We start from the raw sequence: 11,668 nt of genomic DNA, 5'->3' as shown, positions 1-11,668 counted from the left end.
ACCATAATACACCCAGTCTGGTTACCATTACCATAATGCACCCTGTCTGCGTGCCCAGCACCACAATACACCAAGTTCAAAGACCCACTACCATAATATATCCAGTCAGGATATACTTATCCTAATCCAGCCAGTCCGGGTATTCAGTACAGTCATATGTCCAGTCCAAATATCCCATATAGTTATACACCTATTCTGGGTACCCATGCCTTAATACTCCCAGAATAAGTACCTAGTACTGTGACACACCAGCCTGGGTACACAGCACATATCATGACCAGTCTGTGTACCCTTACCAGGATGCACCCTGCCTGAGTATCATAATATAGCCAGTTCAGGTACCCTTACCTTAATACACCAGTCTGGATAAACTGATACACTCAGTCATAATACACTCAGTCTGGGTATCTTTACCATAATACACCAAGTCCAATTGCTTATATATCGAAATACACCTTGTCCAAGTGCCCATTCACCATTATACACCCAGGGTAGATGTCCTCACCATGATGAACCCAGTGCAGGTACCTCAGTCCTTACCATGATGAACCCAGTGCAGGTACCCCAGTGAATGAAAGCTGCCATTGTTCCAGAGGACCATATGCTGCACTCCCTTTGAGAGAGAGCTGACTGGTGATGATCACCACACCACAGGTGGGGGGCAAGGTTGAGAAGGCAAGGCCTTCATGGATAATCTCAGCCGATACAGGAATTGAACCCCTGCTGTTGGCGTTGCTTCACATCACAAACCAGCCATCCAGCCAACTGAGCCTCAGTACCGTAATACACTCAGCCAAGGTGCCCGACAAGGCCTCTAACTGAACACACTCCTGATTCCGCTCTCTTTATTTCTCTGTGGCTCTCTCTGGTCCAGTTAGCTCTTTCTTTCACTCTATTTTTCAGAAAAAACGCTGCAAACTGTTCCGAAGGTGTCTGGTGACATAGTTTTCAAAAAGCTGCACATTTCACAACAACTAAAGAGAAATATTTGTCCCCACAGGAGAAACAAGAGCAGAAAGCCACGAGCTCCAGATGGATGTACCATACACATTTGTCCACCTCTCTGAATTATAAATGTAGTTGCGAACAATGGATTTTCAAACTGGAGAAAGATGTAGAACATAGAACATAGAAAGCCACAGCACAAACAGGCCCTTCGGCCCACAAGTTGCGCCGATCACATTCCCACCTCTAGGCCTATCTATAGCCCTCAATCCCATTAAATCCCATGTACTCATCCAGAAGTCTCTTAAAAGACCCCAACGAGTTTGCCTCCACCACCACCGACGTCAGCCGATTCCACTCACCCACCACCCTCTGAGTGAAAAACTTACCCCTGACATCTCCTCTGTACCTACCCCCCAGCACCTTAAACCTGTGTCCTCTCGTAGCAACCATTTCAGCCCTTGGAAATAGCCTCTGAGAGTCTACCCTATCCAGACCTCTCAACATCTTGTAAACCTCTATCAGGTCATCTCTCATCCTTCGTCTCTCCAGGGAGAAGAGACCAAGCTCCCTCAACCTATCCTCATAAGGCATGCCCCCCAATCCAGGCAACATCCTTGTAAATCTCCTCTGCACCCTTTCAATGGCTTCAACATCTTTCCTGTAATGAGGTGACCAGAACTGCGCGCAGTACTCCAAGTGGGGTCTAACCAGGGTCCTATAAAGCTGCAGCATTATCTCCCGACTCCTAAACTCAATCCCTCGATTAATGAAGGCCAGTACGCCGTACGCCTTCTTGACCGCATCCTCCACCTGCGAGGCCGATTTAAGAGTCCTATGGACCCGGACCCCAAGGTCCTTCTGATCCTCTACACTGCTAAGAATGGTACCCTTCATATTATACTGCTGCTTCATCCCATTGGATCTGCCAAAATGGATCACCACACACTTATCCGGGTTGAAGTCCATCTGCCACTTCTCCGCCCAGTCTTGCATTCTATCTATGTCTCGCTGCAACTTCTGACATCCCTCCAAACTATCCACAACACCACCTACCTTGGTGTCGTCAGCAAACTTACCAACCCATCCCTCCACTTCCTCATCCAGGTCATTTATGAAAATGACAAACAGCAAGGGTCCCAGAACAGATCCCTGGGGCACTCCACTGGTCACTGACCTCCATGCAGAGAAAGACCCCTCCACAGCCACTCTCTGCCTTCTGCAGGCAAGCCAGTTCTGGATCCACAAGGCAACAGCCCCTTGGATCCCATGCCCTCTCACTTTCTCAAGAAGACCTTGCATGGGGGACCTTATGTATGACAGGGTTCCCCAGGCTTCAGTATTAGTTCCATTGCTTTTCATGATATATATTAATGACTTAGTGTATTCGGCAATGAGTCAAAATTTGCAGATGACACAAAACTTGGAGGTATTGTGAACTGAGGAGGATAATAATTGACATCTAGCAGACATAAGGTAGGCGGGTGGGATGAGTGGACACATGGTAGATGAAATCTAACAGAGAGAAATTAGAAGGGATACATTTTGGTAGGAAGAACAAGGGGGGGAAATGTAAACTAAAGGGTACAATTCAAAAGAAGGTGTAGGATTACAGTATGGCATCATGGACTCCTGGCAAAATTGAAATCAATGGGAAACAGGGGAAACCCTCCGCTGATTGTTGTCATTCCTCACGCAAAAAAGGATGGTTTTGGTTGTTGGAAGCCAAACATCTTGTCCCCAGGACATTGCCTCTGGAGTTCCTCAAAGTAGTGCCCTAGGCCTATTCATCTTCAGGGTATCTTGTTAATGACCTTCTATCCAATATAAGGTCAGAAGTGGGAATGTTCGCTGATGAGTGCATAGTTCAAGTTCATTGAAATTCCTCAGTTTGTATCCACGTGCAGCAAGACTGAACAACATTTAAGTTTGGGCTGAAAAGTGGCAAGTAGCATTTGCCCCACACAAATGTCAGGCATTGACCATCTCCAGCAAGCGGAAATGTAACTATTTCCCTTTGACATTCGATAGCATTATCTTCACTGAATCTCTTACTATCAATATCCTTGGGTTACCTTTGATGAGCAACTTAAGCCCTAGAAATACTATGGCCATAACAGATCAGAGACTGGGAATTCTGTGGTGAGTAACTCACTCCTGACTCCCTAAAGCCTGCCCAACATATACAAGGCACAAGTCAAGAAGGTGAATACTAACTCACTGTCACAAGTAGAATACTTTCTACTTGTGTCAGTGAGTGCTGTTCCAATAACACTGAAGAGGTTTCACACAACCCAGGACAAAGCAATCCATTTGATTGGCACCTCATCCACCACCTTAAACAATTATTTGCTCCACTACCGATGCATAATGGCAGCATTGCAAGATGCATTGCAGCAGCGCACAAAGCCTCTTTTGACAGCACCTTCCAAACCCACAACCTCTGACGCCTAGAAGGAAACGGGCACATGGAATCTTGCAAGTTTGCCTCCAAGACATGAACCAGTTTGGCGTGGAACTGTATCCTCGTACCTCTATTGTTACTGGGTCAAAATCTTGGAATCCCTTCCTAACAGCCTTGTGTGCACTTATATCACAGAATTGTGCATTAATTGTTGAAAGTGGTGGGACACGTTGAGAAAGTTAGCAAGGTATACAGGATTCTGGGCTTAGAAATACATGATGTGGAGATGCTGGCGTTGGACTGGGTTAAACACAGTAAGAAGTCTAACAACACCAGGTTAAAGTCCAACAGGTTTATTTGGTCGCAGAAGCCACTAGCTTTCGGAACGCTGTTCCTTCGTCAGGTGGGTGGGAGTTCTGATCACAAACAGGGCACAAAGACACAAACTCAATTTACATGAATGATGATTGGAATGTGAGTCTTTACAGCTAATCAAATCTTAAAGGTACAGAACTCCCACCCACCTGACGAAGGAACAGCGTTCCGAAAGCTAGTGGCTTTTGTGACCAAATAAACCTGTTGGATTTTAACTTGGTGTTGTTAGACTTCTTACTTAGAAATACAGGCATAGGATACAAAAGCAAGGAAATTCTGATTACTCTTTTTAAAATATGGGTTTGGTCTTATCTGAAGTATTGCATCCAATTCATCCATTGAAGATGATACCAATTGACCACAATAGTACATAGATAGAACAACAGAATGGGCAGACAGCGGACAGGAGGAATTTAGTACAAAGAAATGCAAAGTCATGCATTTTGACAGAGGAGACGGGAGAATAAATGGTATAGTTCTAAAGAGTATGCAGGGTCAAAGGTGTGGAGATGCTGGCGTTGGACTGGGGTGGGCACAGTAAGAAGTCTCACAATACCAGGTTAAAGTCCAACAGGTTTATTTGGAATCATGAGCTTTCAGAATGCTGCCCCTTCATCAGGTGAGTATTCACTCACCTGATGAAGGAGCAGAACTCAGAAAGCTCTTGATTCCAAATAAACCTGTTGGACTTTAACTTGTTATTGTGAGACTTCTTGCAGGGTCAAAGAGACCAGGGGGTTCCTGTGCATAGATTTTTTTTAAGTGGCAGGACATAATGAGAGAATAAACAGCAAAGCATATTCGATTTTGGGCTTCATAAATAGGGATATTGACTACAAAAGCAGGGAAGTTGTGCTGAACCTTAAGCTCTGGTTTGGCCACAACTAGAATATTGTGTTTAGCTCTGGTCACCTCACTTTATGAAGGATGTGAGAGTCCTTAAGAGGGAGTAGAAGAGATTCACCAGAATGGTTCCAGGGATGATGGATTTTGGCTACTGTTATGTTGTCGGTGTTATGGCATCATCAAGAGATTTCAGACTTTGTTAGGAACAAAGGGTACTTATTGATAAGAGAAATTTAGATACAGGAGGGTTGTAGATCTAAGCTGCCCTAGAGCAGAACTCCAGTCTTCACATGCTTACTACATGGCTGCTAGAAGATTCTGACTGAGGACTCCACACTCTGGGGTTATCACTCACTTTCAGTTTCCATTGGTCCCTCAAGTCAGGTAACTCACCTCTGCTGTACTGTCTTGAAGAGACAGGTACCACATACACAACTCCCCCTCCCCCTTTAGCTTTCTTATACAATCTTCATAATCGATTTACTCAACCCACATTCTAAATGAACATCATACACACAAGTTAAATATTTGTAATCCGATGTAGCCATTGTTCAATGATGGATCTTGAGGCTTGCATTTAACATAACACTTCTTCTGGAAAGCTTCAACAATGCACAGTTTCAAATATAGACTTTCATTTTTCTACATAGACTTGCTAATTTCCGCGTTCCGTCCTTAGATGTGTGCTGACCATGGACTACATTCTTTACTCTGTGGATGGTGTCACTCTCCAATCTACTGTTGATCCTTTTCTCTGTCAAGCAACTTACTCTACCAATGCATGGAGGTACTGTCATTGCAATACAACATGGTCTTACATCTTGACAGTTCCTGCACAATCTCAGACTGTCACTTGTGAAGGAAATGGTCATGGTAGTCTATTTCTGGTACTTAGGTCATGTGATAAAGTTTCTCCTCTTCCTAGGTTTTCTATTCGGCATCTTTTCCATTGACCATGTTATCATATTAGTTCTTGTGCATTTCTATTAGTGTGACCAATTCAACAATCTTGCTCTGGCGTGCAATCTCAGGTTCCTTCTCTGCCCGAATTTGTTGCTTTGTGTAGTTCTCTCCGGCACAACTCCTTCAACAGGGTGGCTTCATTTTCCAATCTCTTTATTTTGTCTTCTGCATCGACCAATCTTCTGCTTGGACATGAGCAGTTCTTTAGTCCATGTATCTGCTTTTGCAATCTGTTCAGTTTATCCGTTTCTGAGTTCCTATCAGGTGAATCCATCATTCTCTTCGAACAACTAACTTGTTCAACAGTTGTGTTCTCACTTTAGGTTTGTCCATTGCTGTGTTCTCCACAGCACCCTCAAATATTGGACAGTTTCTGCTTCTCTGCAGAATGCCAATTTCTCCAGCTCATTTTTGTGTATTCCACATGGCTGGTAGTTTGATCATTCAATAGGATCTTTAAAGGATTACCAACAGGGTTCTGGCGAATGATAGCTCTGTTCTAATTTCTGCTTCAGTACAGTGACTCTTGCAGTACACGATACAAGATGTTCTACCTAGGTGGCATGAATCAAATCCTTGATGTGTTTCGCTGAGATGAGCAGTCCTCTTGACCAACACAAAACTGATATCACCATTACGTGGAATTTCCTTGGCTCTTTGTTTTAGACTGTTGACTTACATTTTGCTGTCACAAGACTTCTACTTCGATTTCTACAGTTTTCTCATTTTTCCTGGCTGGCTGGAGAGTCCGTTCTTTTTGTTAGTTTTACTCTGTTGGAGCTGTCCATTTCAGGACCATTATCTCCTTTTAACTCTAACTTATTTTATTTTTTTTAGCAACAAATGATTTTTTATCTCATCAAAACTTTGAGACTTCACTGCCTGTAATCCCTCAGTGCAGAGGCTGTGACCTGGACACTCTGCAGATTCTGTTCAAATTGGGAGATCAAATCTCAGCTTTTCACTTTTATGCACTTTTGGAACAAGGTTTGCAGTTCCCTGAGGCTTTTCTCTCTTTACTTCTGAACTTGTTCAACTGTAGCCAATATCTTCTTTAAAAAATCTTCTTTCTTCTTCGTGAACCTGGCACTTCATGGGGGAGGACACCCCCCTTCCGATAGCCGCGAAGGTCATGCCAGCCCTGAAACTTTTCTCTACCGGACGATTCCAGGGCTCAAGTGGGGAACTTGTGTGGCACTCTCGTTAGCCCACAAGTCATTAGCCCACAAGTCATTAGCTCAAAAGTGCATCCAGGTGTTCACGGATGCTATGTATGCCCCGGCTTCCCACTACATCCATTTTGACTGGGCCAGGCCCAACAAGATGCCTGGGCTGCAGGCTTTGCTGCCATCGCCAGTATGCCTCAGGTGCAGGGCTCTATGGACAGCATTGCACGTCGCTTTGCGGAACATGGGGGCATCAGGGAATGCCCTTCATCTTACGCAAGAGGTTCCACTTCCTGAATGTCCAAGTTGTGAGCGACCACCAGCTAAACATCATGCACGTGTGTTAAAAGTTAAAATTTATTTATTAGTCACAAGTAAGGCTTACATTAGCACTGCAAAATAAGTTATTGTGAAATTCTCCTGGTGCCTGTAGTGTGTGTGTACGCTATCTGGGATGTTCACATCAATCCAATTAGGAGGCATGGTATCTGGCAACTCCAACCCGCACACATGCCCCCTCCCCCCCCACAAAGTCTTCAGCGTCCTCCCCTACACAAAGTCTTCAGCACTCGCCCCCACTTCCAGAACCCTCAATCTACCTTTCCAGATCCCTTGTTCATACACGCCCTGACCTGGTGCACCCACTTCCCCCCCTCTGAGACTGTAATTGATATCACACCAGGGTAATGGGCCTGGGTTGGCCATGCCAACAAGCCAGCAAATGCCAGCAGGAGGATAATGACAATATGCTGTGAGGCATGCTGTGAAGCTGCTCTGGTGTTGTCAAAGTCTGACTCCTGCCTGTCTTCAGACTGCACGCAGACACCCTGCCCGTGTCTGAGTGAGGGTCGGGGCACCTTGTTTGGCCCAATGCTCCGCGGGTGGGGGGTGTGGGTCAAAGACAGAGCGTTGCAGCTTTGAGGTGCAATATTCTTTATTGCTGCTTATTTACAGCTCCAATTACCCTACCCCTAACTATGGTGTGTTCCCTCACCCGTGCCCTCTTGGTGCCTCTACATGTTTGTGTGGTCTGGCGCTACTTCTAGGTGACCCCTCAGGATGCACATTGGACGTGGAGATGGTCTGCTGTGTTCCACACCCCATGGCTTTTGATGCCCTTGGTGGATGTACACTGGAGGGCTGGGATCTGGGGAACCCCAGTCGACTTTCAGTTGTTATGGATGAAGCCGTGCCCATGAGATGCACTGGTATCAGGAAGGGAGGATTCAGAAAGGCTGGAGACTGCCAGAGCCTCCTGGGTGGGAGGCTCTGGGATGGCCTCCAGCACTTCTTCCTCCCTCAGGGTGCCCATAGGCTCCTGAGATACTCCAACGGACAGAGGGACAGCTGAAGTGAGCTCCAGAAGCCTCTGCGTCGCATGGCACTGCCAGTTTTGGAGGCCCAACATTGTCCGTACCATGGTATTTGAGCCCTCAATGATCGCCCTCTGAGTCTGGACCAAGATCTGGAGCCCCTCTGCAATTGGCAGCTGTGTCTGGAGCATGTTCCAAGGCTCTCAGCTATGGTCCTCAGAGACTCAGCCATGCCTTAGACCCTGTTACCCATGGCTACTTATTCCTGCCCGAGGCTTTCCACTGTGGTCGCAGTGTTGGCCTGGGTGCCACGCAATGCCAGCACCATCTCCTGTGCCTGAAGCCTGTGAGATTCCTCCAAGTGGCCTTATAGTTGCTGGAATGTTGCTGACACTCCTTCCTGCAGTTCCCTGGCTCTGCCTCTGCATCTCCAGTATCTTTGGGAGAACTTTGGGACAGGTGGCATATGTCGACACTGTGCCTGAAGAGGAAGGGGTTGTGATGAGGAGTGCCAGGGGTATTTGAAGACAATGCTGGGGGGGTTGGTGCTGGAAGGCCACGGGTGTCAGGGAATGGATTGATGTGAACATTCCAGATGTGATGGATGGGAGCGATGCCAGGATGTGACAGATGGGCACTCACTTGCAGCTTGTATGAGGTCATCCATTTTCTTACAGCATTGGGCGGCAATCCTACTGGCACTGACTGCCACAGCCACTGTATCCCAGGCTGCATTGGCTTCCTTGCTCCTGGGTCATCTACGCGCCTGGGAGTACGGGGTGGCCTGCCTCTCCTCCACTGCATCCATAAGTCTTTTCAGGTCTGCCTCCATGAAACGTGGCAGTGCTCTCTGCGCTGCCATCCTCTTAGCGTGACTGGCTGTGGGTGCAGAGGGAGCGCTTAAATGTAGCTCCCCCTTGTTAACAGTGCACAGCTGCAAGCCAGTTTGGGTGAATGACATGCCTGTGGATTGTGTGTTTGACGTGGGGGTTCATCTAGCGCACCAAGTGTGGGATGATTGCAGTCCAGTCCGCGCCATACAGACTTGCATGGATCGCTGTGGTTTTCCCCTCATTATGACAGTCAGTCATTTTTTGGGAAACTTCTGCCTATTGTGTAAGATGACTGATGTCCTTTTACAGCCTCTCAGTTATTTGTCACAAGGTTATTTTCAGTTCAAAGGATTACATCAGATGTCCAAAATATGGGGTTAGGATTAGCAAATACAGTTCTTATTGTGTTAAACCTCTTCAAATGTAAATCTCTATATGAATTTAGAGCACCTCCTTGTATGCTTTTGCTTTGATTTGATTCATTATTGTCACATATATTAGCATACAGTGAAAAGTATTGTTTCTTGCGTGCTATACGGAGAAAGCATACTGTTCATAGAGAAGGAAAGGAGAGAGTGCAGAGTGTAGTGTTAGAATCATAGCAAGGATGTAGAGAAAGATCAACTTAATGCAAGATAAGTTCATTCAAAAGTCTGTTGGCAGCAGGGAAGAAGCTGTTCTTGAGTTGGTTGGTACGTGTCCTAAGACATCTATCATTTTCCTGATGGAAGAAGTGGAAGAGAGTATGTCCGGGGTGCATGGGATCCTTAATTATGGTGGCTGCTTTTCTGAGGCAGCGGGAAGTGTAGACAGAGTCAATGGGTGGGAGGCTGGTTTGACTGACGGACTGGGCTTCGTTCACGACCCTTTGTAGTTTCTTGTAGTCTTAGGCAGAGCAGGAGCCATACCAAGCTGTGAGACAACCAGAAAGAATGCTTTCTATGGTGCATCTGTAAAAGTTGGTGAGAGTTGTCGCTGACATGCCAAATTTCCTTAGTCTTCTGTGAAAGTAGAGGCGTTGGTGGGCTTTCTTAACTATAGTGTCGGCATGGAGGGACCAGGACAGGTTCTTGGTGATCTGGACAACTGAAAACTTGAAGCTCTCAACCATTTCGTCCCCATTGATGTAGACAGGGGCATGTTCTCCACTACGCTTCCTGAAGTCGATGACGATCTCCTTCATTTTGTTGACATTGAGGGAGAGATTATTGCTGTCGCGCCAGTTCACCAGATTTTCTATCTCTTTCCTGTACTCTGTCTCATCATTGTTTGAGATCCAACCCACAACGGTGGTGTCATCAGCAGATTTGAAAGTTGAATTGGAGGGGAATTTGGCCACACAGTCATAGGTGTATAGTAAGGGGCTGAGGACACAGCCTTGTGGGGCACCGGTGTTGAGGATGATTGTGGAGGAGGTGTTGTTGCCTATCCTTACTGATTGCGTTTTGTGTGTTAGGAGGTTCAGGATCCAATCGCAAAGAACAAAGAACAATACAGCACAGGAACAGGCCCTTCGGCCCTCCAAGCCCGCGCCGCTCCCTGGTCCAAACTAGACCATTCTTTTGTACCCCTCCATTCTCACTCCGTTCATGTGGCTATCTAGATAAGTCTTAAACGTTCCCAGTGTGTCCGCCTCCACCACCTTGCCCGGCAGCGCATTCCAGGCCCCCACCACCCTCGGTGTAAAATACGTCCTTCTGATATCCGTGTTAAACCTCCCCCGCCTCACCTTGAACCTATGACCCCTCGTGAATGTCACCACCGATCTGGGAAAAAGCTTCCCACCGTTTACCCTATCTATGCCTTTCATAATTTTATACACCTCTATTAGGTCACCCCTCATCCTCCGCAGAAGGAGGTGCCGAGGTCCAGGCCATGGAGCTTGGAGATGAGTTTCATAGAAACAATGGTGTTGAAGGCTGAGCTGTAGTCAATAAATAAGAGTCTGACATAGGTGTCTTTGTTATTTAGGTGTTCCAGGGTTGAGTGCAGGGTCAGGGAGATGGCATCTGCCGTGGGCCTGTTGCGGCAGTCAGTGAACTGTACTGGATCCAGGCAATCTGGGAGGCCAGAATGATTTGTGCCATGGCTAACCTTTCGAAGCACTTCATAATGATGGATGTCAGAGCCATCGGACAATAGTCATTAAGGCACGCTGCTTGGCTTTTCTTTGGCACCGGGACGATGGTCATCTTCTTGAAGCAGATAGGGACCTCAGAGTGTTGTAAAGAGAGGTTGAAGTTATCTGTGAATACCTCCGCCAGCTGATCCATGCAGGATCTGAGTGTTCGTCCGCGTACCCTATCCAGGCCAGTCACTTTCCATGGGTTGTCACTGCAGGGCCGAGCCAAGGTGGCCATCACAGGCCCAGGTTTTATGCAGCCCCTTGCCGCTGTTTACTCTGGCAGCTTGTCTCTCTTCCATGAGTCATTTATGTACCTGGCTGGTCCTGGAAAGAGAACCCATGGTGGGTGCCAGTGATTTGAGGTCTTTCACAACCAGTGGGCACTTAAGAGTGTTGTTTAATTTGATCAGCTTCCTTCAATTTTATGATTTTACTTTCTACTAGTTGAGCTTCTTCAAAGGGACACTGTTATATGACACTGGGGCAACTTACTGTCTCATTATCATTGGAATTTAGAAAAGTCAATAGTATATTTGTGTAAAATATCACAGTCCATAAATGGCTGGTATAAACCTTAAGCCGGTGTCACACTGTAGGGTGTCTGTAGGACAAACAGACTTATCAGGTTGCTGAGAAAAGCAACATGCGATAGAAACTTGTAGTTTTGCACTCATCAGGATTGATTGGCAAGAATAATA

Source organism: Mustelus asterias, chromosome 3 (assembly GCF_964213995.1).
Source record: "Mustelus asterias chromosome 3, sMusAst1.hap1.1, whole genome shotgun sequence".
Taxonomy (NCBI): Eukaryota; Metazoa; Chordata; class Chondrichthyes; order Carcharhiniformes; family Triakidae; genus Mustelus; species Mustelus asterias.
This window is presented reverse-complemented; position numbering follows the sequence as displayed.